The sequence below is a fragment of the Schistocerca piceifrons genome, chromosome 11 (genome assembly GCF_021461385.2).
Source record: "Schistocerca piceifrons isolate TAMUIC-IGC-003096 chromosome 11, iqSchPice1.1, whole genome shotgun sequence".
NCBI lineage: Eukaryota > Metazoa > Arthropoda > Insecta > Orthoptera > Acrididae > Schistocerca > Schistocerca piceifrons.
In genome coordinates, this window is record NC_060148.1 from 128,236,698 (window position 1) to 128,250,566 (window position 13,869).

General features: G+C 42.2%; 1 protein-coding gene across 2 annotated transcripts in view; it reads left to right on the forward strand.

Annotated features, from left to right (window-relative positions):
• The window catches only part of LOC124720248 (speckle-type POZ protein-like), an 86,670-nt gene that overhangs the window by 14,202 nt on the left and 58,599 nt on the right, over positions 1-13,869 (forward strand). The window lies entirely within an intron of this gene.

Genomic DNA, 13,869 nt, shown 5'->3' on the forward strand with positions numbered 1-13,869 from the left:
TTCATGCTGTCTCTGTTCCACTCTCGAGCGGCACGCGGGAAAAACGAGCACTTAAATTTTTCTGTGCGAGCCCTGATTTCTCTTATTTTATCTTGCAATCTGAGGAGAAAACTAGTGATTGAAATTTCATGAGAAGACCCCGTCGCAACAAAAAACGCCTTTGTTTTGATGATTCCCACTACAATTCACGTATCATGTCTGTGGCACTATCTCCGCTATTTCGCAATAATACAAAACGAGCTGCCCTTCTTTGTACTTTTACGGTGTCATCCGTCAGTCCCACTTGATGCGGATCCCACACCGCACAGCAATACTCCAGAATAGGGCGGACAAGCGTGGTGTAAGCAGTCTCTTTAGTAGACCTGTTGCACCTTTTAAGTGTTCTGCCAATGAATCGCTCTACCCACAATATTATCTATGTGATCGTTCCAATTTAGGTTATTTGTAATTGTAATCCCTAAGTATTTAGTTGAATTTACAGCCCTCACATTTGTGTGACTTTTCGCGTAATCGAAATTGAGCGGATTTCTTTTAATACTCATATGAATAACATCACACTTTTCTTTATTCAGGGTCACTTGCCACTTTTCGCATCATATAGATATCTAAATCATTTTGCAATTCGTTTTGATCATCTGATGACTTTACAAGACGGTTGATGACATCATCGTCTGCAAACAATCAAAGACGGCTACTCAGGCTGTCTCCTATGTCGTTAATATAGACCAGGAACAATAGAGGGCCTGTAACACTTCCTTGGGAACGCCGAATATTACTTCTGTTTTACTAGATGACTTTCCGTGTATTACTACGAACTGTTTCCCGCAGTCTCGTTTTCAAAGCACAGGAATTCTATGACAGCACGTCGCTTCTGACGAACGTAAAGTGTAGCAGCCATCTTGAAGACGTGCTGTGACGGCGCCACTCACGGGAACAGGTTGAACTAAGTTTGAAAACAAGCGGGAAGGATGTACCTACAGACTGTAAAACTTTCACACATGCAGAATGAAAACTGTATTTTTACATAAATTGCAATTCTTTCGGACTGACCCTCGTATCAAATGCATACGTAACTTTGGCTAGGATGAGCACTTAGGTGCAAAACCGTAGTCCATGTCTAATCTTGTGAAGTTAGGATGACTGTTCTGTATAATCTCAAAAGTAACAAATACCCGTTGCTGTCCAAACTTTAACTCAACGTAACTCATACAAAGTCAAATAGCAAGCTAGCCAACTCGGTACTACAAGCGATATTTCCATACCGTCTGCTCTTGATGAAAGGAGGTTGAAATCAACACGGCACTCGCTAAGCTCCTCAGCGTCGGCCAGAGGGTGGTGTGGGCGGCATTGTCTTCTCTCGTAGTGCCAACTAACGAGAGCGGGCACCTAAGTCGTGGCATTGTTAACTATCGACGCCACAGTTTCCAAGCCAAAGTTTAGTTTCAAATTTTACTTTGTGTCTGTCAGGCATTTTATATGCTCAGAACTTTTGGCTGCCTCATTGTGAAACAGTGTTTGAACTACAGACAATCTTAGTGTGACGTAATTGCGCTTTACTTTCCGGTATTATAATTATGTACATCATTGTTCCTGTTGAAATAGGATTATCATAAATGTTGGTACTAAAGTCGAGACAAACCCACAAAAATCGAATCATAAAATAACGGCGAGAAAGGACTTCGTGCAACTGGAAAAATTAACCTATGCGTCACTTGTATAAATACACTACCGGTCATTAAAATTGCTACACACGAAGATGACATGCTACAGACGCGAAATTTGACAGGACGAAGATGCTGTGATATGCAAATGATTAGCTTTTCTGAGCATTTACACAAAGTTGGCGTCGGTGGCGACACCTACAACGTGCTGACATGAGGAAAGTTTCCAACCGATTTCTCATACACAAACAGCAGTTGACCGGCGTTGCGTGGTGAAACGTTGTTGTGATGCCTCGTGTGAGGAGGAGGAATGCGTACCATCACGTTTCCGACTTTGATGTAAGTCTATCGCGATTGCGGTTTATCGTATCGCGACATTGATGCTCGCGTTGGTCGAGATCCAATGACTGTTAGCAGAATATGGAATCGGTGGGTTCAGGAGGGTAATACGGAACGCCGTAGTGGATCCCAACGGCCTCGTATCAATAGCAGGCAAGATGACAGGCATCTTATCCGCATGGCTGTAACGGATCGTGCAGCCACGTCTCGATCCCTGAGTCAACAGATGGGGACGTTTGCAAGACAACAACCATCTGCACGAACAGTTCGACGACGTTTTCAGGAGCACGGACTATCAGCTCGGAGACCGTGGCTGCGGTTACCCTCGACGCTGCACCAGTACTTACAAAAACAAAAAACTTGTTGAAGTGTGTAACTTGTTGTAGGCCGGCCGCTGTGGCCGAGCGGTCCTAGGCGCTTCATTACGGAACCGCGCTGCTGCTACGCCCGCAGGTTCGAATCCTGCCTCGAGCGTGGATGTGTGTGATGTCCTTACGTTATTCAGGTTTAAGTAGTTCTAAGTCTAGGGGACTGATGAGCTCAGATGTTAAATCCCATAGTGCTTACAGCCAGTTGAACCATGCGAACTTATTGTAACCTAAGCAAAACACCAACATAATGAAAAAATACTAAAGTGCTATCACCGGCCACTGCTTCGACTGGGGTGGGGGTGAGCAAGGAGCACAATGAATGCTCTTAGCCGTGTGCTTGGGTTGGTGGGATATGCTGCAGCGATTTCATATCCGCAATCACAGTTACACCCGTCCACCTCTACATCTGGAAACATTCAGGAAGCTTTTCAGCAAGTCTGAATAGAGAATGTGGCCATACTCTCAAATAATTAAAAAAAAAGCCTAACCTTTCCATTCTACTTTGTCTATTTTTGAAATCTGGATGCCACAAGTTAGAGTGTCTCATCTGTTTCGTGCTTTTTATTACTTCTGTACTCGTTGCAATGTTGTTGTTGTTGTTGTCTTCAGTCCAGAGACTGGTTTGATACAGCTCTCCATGCTACTCTATCCTGTACTAGCTTCATGTCCCATTACCTACTGCATCCTACATCCTTCTGAATCTGTTTAGTGTATTCATCTCTTCTTCTCCCTCTGCGATTTTTACCTTCCATGCAGCCCTCCAATACTAAATTGGTGATCCCTTGATGCCTCAGAACATGTTCTACCAACCGATTAGTTATGTGATCTACCCATCTAATCTTCAGCATTCTTCTGTAGCGCCACATTTCGAAAGTTTCTATTCTCTTCTCGTCCAAACTATTTATCGTCCACGTTTCACTTCCATACATGGCTACACTCCATACCACTACTTTCAGAAACGACTTCCTGACACTGAAATCTATTCTCGATGTTAACAAATTTCTCTTCTTCAGAAACGCTTTCCTTGCCATTGCCAGTCTACATTTTATATCTGCTATACTCCGACTTTCATCAGTTATTTTGTTCCCCAAATAGCAAAACTCGCTTACTACTTTAAGCGTCTCATTTCCTTATCTAATTTCCTCAGCATCACCCGACTTAATTCGACTGCATTCCATTTTCCTCGTTTTGCTTTTGTTGATGTTCATCTTATATCCTCCTTTCAAGACACTGCCCATTCCGTTCAACTGCTCTTCCAAGTCTTTTGCTGTCTCTGACAGAATTACAATGTCATCGGCGAACCTCAGTTTTTACTTCTTCTCCATGAATTTTAATGCCTACTCCGAATTTTTCTTTTGTTTCCTTTACTGCTTGCTCAATATACAGATTGAATAACATCGGGGAGAGGCTACAACCCTGTCTCACTCCCTTCCCAACCACTGCTTCCCTTTCATGTCCCTCGACTCTTATAACTGCCATCTGCTTTCTGTACAAATTATAAATAGCCTTTCGCTGCCTGTATTTTACCCCTGCCAACTTAAGAATTTAAAAAATAGTATTCCAGTCAACATTGTTAAAAGCTTTCTCTAGGTCTACAAATGCTAGAAATGTAGGTTTGCCTTTTCTTAATCTAGCTTCTAAGATAAGTCATAGGGTCAGTATTGCCTCACTTGTTCCAATATTTCTACGGAATCCAAACTGATCTTCCCTGAGGTCGACTTCTATCAGTTTTTCCATTCGTCTGTAAAGAATTCGCGTTAGTATTTTGCAGCAGTGGCTTATTCAACTGATAGTTCGGTAATTTTCACATCTGTCAACACCTGCTTTCTTTGGGACTGGAATTATTCTTGAAGTCTGACGGTATTTCACCTGTCTGATACATCTTGCTCACCAGATGGTAGAGTTTTGTCAGGACTGGCTCTCCCAAGGCTGTCAGTAGTTCTAATGGAATGTTGTCTACTCCTGGAACCTTGTTTCGACTCAGGTCTTCCAGTGCTCTGTCAAACTCTTCACGTAGTATCATATCTGTCATTTCAGTTTCATCTACATCCACTTCCATTCACATAATATTGCCCTCAAGTACCTTGCCCTTGTATAGACCCTCTATATACTCCTTCAACCTTTCTGCTTTCCCTTGTTTCCCTAAAACTGGGTTTCCATTTGAGCTCTTGATATTCATACAAGTGGTTCTCTTTTCTCCAAAGGTCTCTTTATTTTTCCTGTAGGCATTCTCTATCTTACCCCTAGTCATATATGCCTCTACATCCTTAAATTTGTCCCTTAGCCATCCCTGCTTAGCCATTTTGCACTTCCTGTCGATTTCATTTTTGAGACGTTTGTATTCCATTTTGCTTGCTCGTTGGAATATTAATTCTATTAATTAAAAATTATTCATACATAAAAATAGTTCTTATTCCCCATATAGTGTACTGAACAATTATTTACCTTCAGATATTCCTCCTTCAGTGTCTTATAAATCGCTTCACATGTTTCTGGAATTACTTAGATTAATGTGCTCTGTGATATTAGATTGCTGTATTGTAAACTAGAGCAGCTGTCCCCTGCATCAAGAAATCACAGTGTGTCAGTGAGCCTGTCTTCTGCACATGTTGCATTTCTGAAGTGTTCTTAGAAAATACTGAAATGTACTCTCATCCATTCATAAGTAATTATTTAAGACTTGACGTCTTCTCGCAACAAATTTTGCTGAATACTTTTATCATCTCGATGTAATACTCACGGCTTCACTAAAGTATGTTTGTTTTCTCTGCCGCTCTCTTCCAAATGCAATTGTCATACAAGCTACTGCAGTGCCTAGCCGGCCGTTGTGACCGAGCGGTTCTAGGCGCTTCAGTCCGGAACCGCGCTGCTGCTACGGTCGCAGGTTCGAGTCCCATCGTGCTTTGAGCCACTTTTGACTACAACCTTTGATGTGGCGCTAATGGGGAAAATCACATTGTCGCCATCTTTTTCGTCAAAGTTCAAGATGGCGCACGACAACAACTTCTCGCTAGTCGCAGCAAAAGTGGCCGTCTTTAATCTATAGGAGGCCCTGGGCACATTACGATATGGCGCCTTTATTACCTTGACAGAGCACTATTCTGTCAAAATAGACAAAGAAAGTAAATGAGCGAGGCTCTAGATGTATTGTTATTTATTTACAGTCACATTAAACCAATAGATAATGTAATATAATCCACAAAATTAACTCTTTTAGCATTCACAGGTTAGTGTTTAGAAATCTATGTTGACTGAAGAGGTACCCTTCTAGATTTGAGATGGGCAACGTCGTCAATCACTTCTTCAAAAGCTACAGTTTTAATTCTTTTCAGTTTGGAGAAGGAGCGTTCCGTACTGCGGTTGTTTACCATCATGCTTATTCTCAATGCGATTTCTACATTTGGAAATGTCTCCAATTTTGTTTTCTTTCCAAAGGTGATATATTTTCCAATATACTATTAGTTCCCCCATTTTTTACTATGAGCAATTGTCAAATATTCTGTTAAATGCAGACATTCCGTTTCCAACTCTTGCTCATTAACATCCTCATAATAAATTTCAGCAAATTCTTTGTGACTTTATCTCAGCTATTCGGAATTCAGAGTTTTCAAGCGAAAAAATAAACCAAAACGTCGACTGGTGTTCTCATTCGAACTTAATCGCTGTTTTAGATTAACGCTCAGGGTATCAGTTACGGGAAGAAAGGTTTCTACTTTGAATTTCTCTTTTCCATTCAGTTGGACTGACGGTGCAGAGCCATCAGAAAAACTCTGGCGTGAGCTTCTACTTTTTGTTCTTCGAGGTAGGTCCTTGTAATCAGATTCCGGGTTTCTTTCTTTAGCGGTCGATTCGAAGTCTCAAATTTATCCCTGACGTTAATGACAAAATCAAGTGAAGCAAACACGTTAGTTGCACCGTGCGGTGTTTGTTTCTTTCTGAAGATAATTACTTGTTTTGTCTATTCTTTCCAATATAGAGCTCCAAATTTACGTTAGTAAATTTTTGCTTTTCCATTTTTCTGGACAGACTAAGGGCTTCGTCTCTTGTTTCTAATGCCTGGTCTGTTTTTTCAGCGATAGACGTCAAAGTTTCTATAATTTATGACATTCATGCAAGGCGCTTACTGCATTAGCTCGAGCTGAGCATCAGGTTTGTCAAACCCTTTTAACAATATTTTTTGAACCGAAATGTTATGTCGATATATTCTATTGGTGGGTACAGCTCGACAAAAAGTTGTACACTCTCTGAACCATTTTAAAAAACTTCGTTACTCTGCTACAGACCCAGAAGCTTGGACACCTACCAAGTTTAGTGAATGTCTCGCACATTGTACAAATGTGGCAAATTCACATTTCTCCTTGATTGTTGCTTGTAGACCAGTATACTTCCCCGACATATTTGAAGCATTGTTGTAGCTTTATCCTCTGCAATCTTTTATGCAAATATCATGATTCTATACAAAATTCAAGATGGTGTCCGCTAATTACTCTGACTTACAGTCTTTAATAGGTATGAATTTCAGGAACTTTTCAACAGGAATACGTTATTTTACGTATCGAATTGTAAAAGTTAGCTGCTCAACATGAGACAGATCGGGTGTACTGTCAACGGTAATGGAAAAATATTTTACTAATTTATATTATTATATTATATTTATATTATATCACGAAAGTTGTATATGCGGTTTATGGGCTGTGCTACCTATTCGGAGATTAAGATTACGCCAAATAATCATTCAAGATGTCAACCTCACAGATACTGCAGCTGGTAAGGTATCTCTCATACCCAATATAATAAGGATATGAACCTGATTATCCATTCGTTTTCGAGGGTTGCAGTAGCCGGCCGGGGTGGCCGAGCAGTTCTAGGCGGTACAGTCTGGAACCGCGCGACCGCTACGGTTGCAGGTTCGAATCCTGCCTCGGGCATGGATGTGTGTGATGTCCTTAGGTTAGTCAGGTTTAAGTAGTACTAAGTTCTAGGGGACTGATAAGTTGAGTCCCATAGTGCTCAGAGCCATTTGAACCATTTTTTTTAAGTTTGCAGTAACAATAAAGAAGGATTTAGGACAGACATTCACATATGTTGCAATTGATTTATGATCAGAGTGCTTTACCATGGTCAATTGTATGTCTGCTTTCACTCGTAGTTCAGAAAACTAGTTCACGTTATTACCACACAATATCCAAAAAGCGAAATATGTTGTACATGCTGAAGTTCTGTAATTGTATCGTGTACAAAAATTAAAAAAATTACTTTAAAACAATAAAATCGAAAGATGAAAACACTTTTTCATTCATTTTTACTTATGATGCATTAAAGTTAGTTCCATACCTTCAAAGTGGCCTGTCGCAACAAGGTGCACAGATTTGAGTCCTGACGCAATTCCCATGGAGTAGATATGGCTTTTAACGGCGAACCAGCGGGTTTTCCCTTACACCGGTTATTTTCAGCTCCGGTTTAACCTACTCCTTAAAATTGCCGAAACTTTCTGAAATAACCGGTTTTCGGATTTTTATTGCTATTATTTCCAGCGATAAATCGAACAAACACTGAAAAATTGTAAGATTCCCCCAGACTTTCGCATTATAGATATCAAGATACACAGTATCAAAATATTAAATACAGTATGTAAATAAAGGGAACAGTTAGTTCGTCCACGCTACACTACTTTTCTTGAGGAATACTACAAAAACATCACCACTATCCTCCTAGCGATTCTAAATTTTTGAAACTGTGTTAATTTGTCCGTTTTTAAGGGCTACAAGTAGGGAAAGGCATAGTATGTAGACACAGGTAGTAGATAAATTACCTTCTACTTTTATCATAAACTGTGGATGAATTGTTAATTTTTAGTTTTCTCCTCATATGATGTCCAGAGTTCGTTGTGGCCTCTCCCGTTTTCAGTCTTCCAACGCAAATAGAGAATTGTACTTCACTGATAGCCCACTTCGCAAAATACTTTCAGACTAAGGGTGATGCCATTGTGCAATACATCTGATGTCCAACGGCGGCGGCGAGGTGCGGGAAGTATTGGCCACTGCGTGTGTAGACGCACCGTCTAAGAGACCATGCCACGTGGTTGTTGTTGCTGTTGTTGTTGTGGTCTTCAGTCCTGAGACTGGTTTGATGCAGCTCTCCATGCTACTCTATCCTGTGCAAGTTTCTTCATCTCCCAGTACCTACTGCAACCTACATCCTTCTGAATCTGCTTAGTGTATTCATCTCTTGGTCTCCCTCTACGATTTTTACCCTCCATGCTGCCCTCCAGTACTAAACTGGTGATCCCTTGATGCCTCAGAACATGTCCTACCAACCGATCCCTGCTTCTAGTCAAGTTCTGCCTCAAGCTCCTCTTCTCCCCAATTCCATACAGTACCTCCTCATTAGTTATGTGATCTACCCATCTAATCTTCAGCATTCTTCTGTAGCACCACATTTCGAAAGCTTCATTCTCTTCTTGTCCAAACTATTTATCGTCCACGTGGTAACAGACTAATTACTGTCTCAGCAACGCCCTACAAGGTCTTACGCCGTGTGTTTGTTGCTCTATTCTGGCAGCATTGTTGTGTGTGTATTGTGTATTAAACCGGGGACCCAGAAACGACAGAGAGGCTTCGACCTGCCTTAGCCCTCAGTGGTTCACAACCCCACAACAGGCCACAGCAGTGCACCCACCCCACCGCCGCCCCACACGAAACCCAGGGTTATCGTGATGTTTGGCCCCCAGTGGACCCTCCCGGGAACGTCTCATACCAGACAGGTGTAACCCCAGATGTTTGCGTGGTAGAGTAATTACGGTGTACGCGTACGTGGAGACAGTGTTAGCGGAGCAATCGCCGACATAGTGTAACTGAGGCGGAATAAGGGGAACCAGCCTGCATTCGCCAAGAGAGATGGAAAATCGCCTTCAAAACCATCCACAGACTGGCCGGCTCACCGGACCCCGACACTGATCCACCGGGTGGATTCGTGCCGGGGACCGGCACGCCTTACCGCACGGGAAGCAGCGCGTTAGACCGCGCGGCTAGCCGGCCGGGCTTTTTTATAAGAGGTGGAGCCCCCTCCACGCCCACACCGGCATGATGGCCAACACAATAGGTCTACTGCCAACTTTGCATAAGGGTTAGTATTCAGTAAAGTGAGGTGTCGCAGGATGTGGGTACTGCGATGTTTGCGTACGTCAGGTTAGGGCAGGGGCGGGCAGACGTTGCACGTGGCTCGTGAGCGCACAGCGCTGCACGTGTGCTGCTCGCGTGCAGTCGTCGAATGGTGCAGTGGCGACAGCCGGCAGGTTGCGGCAGTGCAGTGCCAGGCTAAGCTGCAGGCGTTGATGCGAAGCGACCACTACGTAGTGAACGTTGTATTTCAAGAACCGGAAAATGCAGAGTGAGTCAGTGAAACGGAGACGTGGACATTTGCTATCTTTTAAAAAGGAATGGGAGAATCATTTTTTTCTTTGTGCAAGAACGTGAAAATTCGAAATGTATAATATGTGGCAGTATTCTCGCTGGTCAGCGGAAGTTTAGTATTGAAGGCCATTATAATAAATTTCACAAGGACGAGTACAATTTATTGTCGGATTCTGAGCGGATGGGGAAATTGACTGAGCTTAAGAAGAGCGACCTGACGATATTAGATGCATCTGTCCTAGTTGCCGTTGTCACGAGAGATCTGCGACTTTCTTTTGTCATGTCTCTCATCCAACTGATTTAACATTTTATGGAGCACTGTTTTCAATTTTTCAGGACGACAACAATAATAGCCCAGCGGTACGTGTAAGCTATAAAATTGTGCTTAATATAGTGAGAGCTGGAAAACCATTTGCTGAATTAATAAGCCTCGGTTAAGAGCAAACATAAGTGATGAAAATTTACGTAACTGTTTGCGTTTGTCTGTATGTAGAAATTTTGTTCCACATATTAAACGTCTTGTAAACTCCACCTGTGATAATTAAATAAAACGTATCGTAGTTAATAGGTACTCTTTCGAACCATGATTTATTTCAAGCACTCCTGCTAACCTTATTCCATCATTCAATAAAGCAAGCTAGAAAAGCAAAACGCATTACACAGGAGGGAGTGGACAGAAGGTATGGTGGGGAGGGGAGATAAGCGGGTGGCCAGCTTGCCCCTGTGTGCACACAGAACACCTGTTAACTGCACGCGTGCAAGTACACCGCACATGTGCAGGATTCCTGCCCGCCCCCGGGTTTGGGTTAACCATTAATACGCGTTCATCTGGAGATAGATTGGTCGAAATCGAACGAAGGGTAGCGGTTCGAAGGGCAGAGGAAAAAAAGTGCCAAGGCAAGAGCCAAGGGAAAAAACCTCTGCGATAGTTAGGTCGGGGTGGTAAGAGCATTAGCGGTTGTCTTGTTGCCTGCGATAGGTCGTGCAAGGATAGGCTTTGTTAGTGGTGGGTATCATGCATGTCGATACCTTGACGTTGTGCGTTTGTGCTGCTCGGCGGCTGGCGCTGGGTGCTGGTACAGAGCCCTCGTTCAGCGTCAGCAACAGTTAGGTTTATTATCGATCATGTGTCCGATAGGTCATACACCGGAAGCACAGTGTGAGGGGAATGTTGGCGGTTTGTTTGTGAGTCAGTGGGCGAGCTCGTCGGTGTCCCTGCTGTGGCCTGTTGCCTCTAATAGCAGCCGGTAGTTACCAGTCAGTGTTGCTGACTTGCAGGGGCTTGCCGACGTTTGTCTCTTGTTAGTGTATGTTAGTTTACCATAGGTGGCTATACCCCAGCCAGTAGTGTCTTTGGCCGCTTGTGCTTCCACCTGTGGTTGTGATATCCGCCGGGCGGGCTGTCAGCATTGTTACTCTGATTCCTCTTCCCACTTTCTAGTATATCGGAATATTTCAAGCAATGGAAATTTTGCGAATAAAGGTGACTCCCTTTTCTAACAAAGAAGGTTTATTTAAAAACCAAAAACATTAGCACTGCTGCTATGGCTAGCTGATATTTCTTCATCCAGATGCCAAGTTCGTTTTGTTTGCCGATGATACAAACATTGCAATAAATAGCAAATCAAGTGTAATCTTAGAAAGATCAGCTAATAATATATTTGTGGACATTAATCACTGGTTCCTAGCCAATTCTTCGTCACTAAGCTTTGAAAAGACACACTACATGCACTTCAGAACTTGAAAGGGTTGTCCCACGAGTATATGTCTAACATACAATGACAAGCAGATAGAAGAAGTGGACAGTGTTAAATTCTTAGGATTACAGCTTGATAATAAATGCATCTGGGAGGAGCACACCACAGAACTGCTGAAGCGTCTTAACAAATCTCTATCTGCAATGCGAATTGTCAGACATAGGGGATATAAAAATGAAAAAGGTGGCATACTATGCTTACTTTCATTCCATAATGTCACATGGGATTATTTTTTGGGGTAATTCTCAAGCCAAGTTAAAGTTTTCTGGGCACAAATACGTGCTGCAAGAGTTACATGTGGTGTGAAGTCGAGAAGCCTGTTTAGGGAACTAGGGATACTAACTACTGCTTCTCAACATATTTATTCCTTAATGAAATTTGTCATTAAAATACATCACTTTTTCAAACCAACAGCTCAATTCATGGAATCAATACTAGAAATACGAATAATCTTCACAAAGATTTAAAGTCAGTCTTGTACAAAAAGGTGTGCATTATTCAGGAACACACATTTCCAATAACTTGCCAGCAGCCATAAAAAGCTTAACAACCAATGACATTCAGTTTAAGAGAAACCTAAAGGATTTATTAGTGGCCAACTCCTCCTACTCCGTTGATGAATTTCTCAGTAAAACCATCTGATTTGTGTGTGTACCTTCTGCACCATTTCAGTGCAGTAATGTGTTCATTGTAAATAAGTATTATAGTTGCTGTATTACACGTTTATTACGTTATAAATAAATTTAAAAAATTTATTTTTAAGTCAGTGCATTACTATCTGTAAAATGACTTTCACATAGTGTTTATTTAAAAATGACGATCATTCCACTTGGGACCTGTGGAATGGTACATTAGCTTATTTTAGTTGTAAATATTTGCCATGTATTGTTTTTCTGACATGTTCTACATGCTGGAGGACCTCCTCACTACGGATCAATTGAAATAAAAGTAAATCTAATCTAAAGTCTAATCATCCGTTTATTAGTAAAAGAAGCACGTGTTATCACTGAGACCAGACAGATACCGAAAAATACCTGTTATTCACGACTAAAATACCGGTGTTGGTTTTAACTGATCGGTTTTTCCCATCCCTACAAGGGATACCGCAAGTTGGGGCGTATATCAAATTCTCATACATACGAGGGTGGTGCGAAAAGTTCTTGGAATTACCAAGAGAGGTCAGAGTTAGCGCAACGAGTTGATCACGTGACACTTACCGGGCTGTTGCCTGTACACACGTGCCACGTCAGTGCTCTCGGAAGAGAGCTGTGGCGGTTGACGTGGTTCTGTTGTTCCTGCGTAGTGATTTGCGAACATGGAAAAAAATCGAGTTTCGATTGTGATTAAGTACTTTGTAAAGAAAGGTATGAAAGCAAAGGACATTGATGCCAATTTCCAGAATTCACTGTGCGACTCTGCTCCTTCATATTCAACCGCTGCCAAGTGCACAAATGAATTGAAATTTGGTCGGGAGAGCTCAGATGACGATACGCGCAGTGGTCGGCCAAGATGTGTCGCTGCTCCAGAAATCATTGCAAAAGTGCAATAAATGGTGACGGAGGATCGCCGATTGAAAGTGCGTGAAATTGCTCACCCTTGCCAGATGTCATCAGGAAGGGTATATCACACTTTAACTGAAGAACTAGAAATGAAAAAATTATCTGCAAGATAACAGTGTTTGGCTCGTTTTAGGAGAAACGAATGAGATTTTTCGCCGGTTTGTGACCACAGATGAAACTTGGGTGCACTGCTATACCCCAGAGAGAAAACAACAATCAAAGCAGTGGAAACATGCCGATTCTCCGCCACCAAAGGAAACAAAGATAATTCCTTCGGCGGGAAAGGTCATGGCATCAGTGTTGTGGCATGTGAAGGGGATTCTGCTTGTAGGTTATCTCCCCACTGGACAAACAATTACTGGAGAATACTATGCTAATGTCCTGTACAAATCGCAACACAAGATACGCGAAAAAAGGCCAGGTTTAGCAAGGAAGAAAGTCATTTTCAACTAAGACAATGCTGCCCGCACAAATGTGCCATCGCCGTGGCAATACAACACAAACTAAGGGACGAATTGTTGCCACACCCCCCTTATTCACCTGATATGGCTCTGTCAGACTTCCATCTCTTCCCAAAACTGAAATTTTTCTTGGTGGATGAAGATTCACTTCAAACGAAGCACTGATAGCCGGAGTTGACAACTATTTTGCAGGACTGGCGGAAACACATTTTCGAGATGGGATCAAGGCACTGGAACATCGCTGGACCAAGTGCATTAATCTACTAGGAGACTAAATTGAAAAATAAAGTTTCAGTGATGTAAGTACTT